The sequence below is a fragment of the Schistocerca gregaria genome, unplaced genomic scaffold, assembly GCF_023897955.1.
Source record: "Schistocerca gregaria isolate iqSchGreg1 unplaced genomic scaffold, iqSchGreg1.2 ptg000186l, whole genome shotgun sequence".
Lineage (NCBI taxonomy): Eukaryota > Metazoa > Arthropoda > Insecta > Orthoptera > Acrididae > Schistocerca > Schistocerca gregaria.
The window spans coordinates 15,001-17,500 of record NW_026061733.1 but is presented as its reverse complement, the minus strand read 5'-3'; the positions used below and the strand labels follow the sequence as shown (position 1 = coordinate 17,500).

Here is a 2,500-nt window from a genome sequence, read left to right as displayed (position 1 = left end):
GGATCAACCAGGGAGCTGCGTCAACGAGAGCTGAGCAGCCGGCCGCCCGGGAGTGTGTCCCGAGGGCCCGCGCGAACACGCAAGCGTCCGCTCAATTATTCTGCAAACAGGAGGAGGCTGAGCTCCCCTGCACGATACACCTCGAAACCCTCTCAGGTCCCGGCGGCGCGCAGCGCCGTCCTAAGTACTTGGTCGGGTTCGAGAGAGGCGCAATCGCCCGGAGATAGGCGAGTAGACGCTTTCAGTGCGAACACCCGTGCTCCCAACTGAGCTTGCCGCTGCCGACAGAGGCCCGGGAGCGTGCTGTCGTGGCATTGCCGGCGGGAAACAACACGCGCCACCTACGGTGACCGGCAGCTCCAACGCCAGCGCCACAGAAGGGCAAAGCCCCACTTGGGTGCAGAAGCGAACTCTCCCAGCACAGCGCACGCGCCAACACGTCCACAGAGCTGCGATACAAACCACCTGCGAGAACCGCTGGGGGCGACCGAGCAGCAGACGGCGTCGCGACGCCGAGTGCCGGGCGGCGGCGCATCCTCAACGCACACAGTCCGCAATCGGACCAGCACACTGCAGATGTCCACCGCGCTTCGCACCGGGCTCGGCAGAACCCACTTTGGCCGCCTGGCGCCGCGCGCAGGGTGCGCCGGCGCATAGCTGGGACGCCAGCCGGGCCCGTCGGCCGGCGCTCCTGCCACTGGGCGCCCCCCACCAGCCGGCTGTAGTGCGTGCGCTCACGCAGCGCGCGGCCAGCACGCCGGGCGGCCCCCCCTCACCGGCCGGGGACTGTCCCGCCAAGCCACAGCCTCGTATCGCTTCATACCCACATGGCCAACTCAGGTTCGGGGGCATGGCGGGTACCGCCGAAACAACCGGTTCACAGATGTACCGATCGTCGCTATCACCGATGCACCTGCAGCGCGAACAACCGCTCAACAACTGATTTCCAGTTCATTTGCGGATCTTTGGCAGCAAACGTATACGTCAATCTACATTTGCGAAATCTACGATTCTGGCATGCCTGCATGTTATGTGTCACGACACGCTACATCAGCCCACATACACACTGCGGCATGTACACGAGAGAACACGTGGAAGATGGTCCGCGCACGTGTGCAATGTCCCTTGCGCGGTCGACTGTCAACCGGCCTCTGTAGCATGTCGCAGATGTGGAACGCGGTCCACCGTGCTATCATGTTGTGTGGGGCAATACGATTAAATAGGAAAACCCTCGTCGCTACATCAACAGACGGCTCACGCTGATTCCCGGCAGAGGGAGGAGGGGGGGGGGGGGGCCAACATGCAATACTTTCGTCCGTACCTACTTACCACATGTCTGTACGGCGTACAACAGTGCAATCTCGCTGTAATGGGGAGACGAGACAAGTAGCATCGTGCACAACATATGGCCCTTATGATTCGCCATTGTAGGGCGCAGCCGGTGTACGGTCAAGCATGTGCCACATTATGTCACTCAGTACGTAACGACGGATGATCAGTGTGGGTTACGCGTACATCAGCGGACAGTCCACACAGGCCGTACCACAACGTACACTGACTGCATCGACAACCGAATGCAACTGAACAGCTGCAAGGCTCATTTCACAAACAAACGCCTGACCGACCAGCTTGGAAGGGCAGGAGGGGAGGGCGATATTCGTTCTGTAGCGGTACACCCTTCCAGTGGTTAGCGGGACTGTGTAGAAAGTACGCAACACTCGAAAGACCTTTATGTGAGGGTACGCACCATGGCATCAAGAAATACACATGACACCAGAGGATCCAAGCAGTGAACTATGTTCAGAGGGTTGCTGTTAGGCAAAGCTACATTCCTGTGACGTTACATGTGACAGTTAAGGTGCAGTGTAAGTTAGGTTAAGGTGCAGTGTAAGTTAGGTTAAGGTGCAGTGTAAGTTAGGTTAAGGTGCAGTGTAAGTTAGGTTAAGGTGCAGTGTAAGTTAGGTTAAGGTGCAGTGTAAGTTTTGTTAAGGTGCAGTGTAAGTTAGGTTAAGGTGCAGTGTAACTTAGGTTAAGGTGCAGTGTAAGTTAGGTTAAGGTGCAGTGTAACTTAGGTTAAGGTGCAGTGTAACTTAGGTTAAGGTGCAGTGTAACTTAGGTTAAGGTGCAGTGTAACTTAGGTTAAGGTGCAGTGTAACTTAGGTTAAGGTGCAGTGTAACTTAGGTTAAGGTGCAGTGTAACTTAGGTTAAGGTGCAGTGTAAGTTAGGTTAAGGTGCAGTGTAAGTTAGGTTAAGGTGCAGTGTAACTTAGGTTAAGGTGCAGTGTAACTTAGGTTAAGGTGCAGTGTAAGTTAGGTTAAGGTGCAGTGTAACTTAGGTTAAGGTGCAGTGTAACTTAGGTTAAGGTGCAGTGTAACTTAGGTTAAGGTGCAGTGTAACTTAGGTTAAGGTGCAGTGTAAGTTAGGTTAAGGTGCAGTGTAAGTTAGGTTAAGGTGCAGTGTAAGTTAGGTTAAGGTGCAGTGTAAGTTAGGTTAAGGTGC

The 2,500-nt window shown here is 55.0% G+C and overlaps 1 non-coding gene across 1 annotated transcript in view; it reads right to left on the bottom strand.

Moving 5' to 3' along the window:
- Nucleotides 1–14, bottom strand: part of LOC126304795 (small subunit ribosomal RNA) — a 1,893-nt gene extending 1,879 nt beyond the window's left edge. Inside the window, exon 1 of the ribosomal RNA XR_007553185.1 lies at nt 1–14. This exon is cut by the window's left edge and continues 1,879 nt beyond it. This is a non-coding gene — a ribosomal RNA (small subunit ribosomal RNA).
- Between the last annotated feature and the right edge of the window lie 2,486 nt (nt 15–2,500).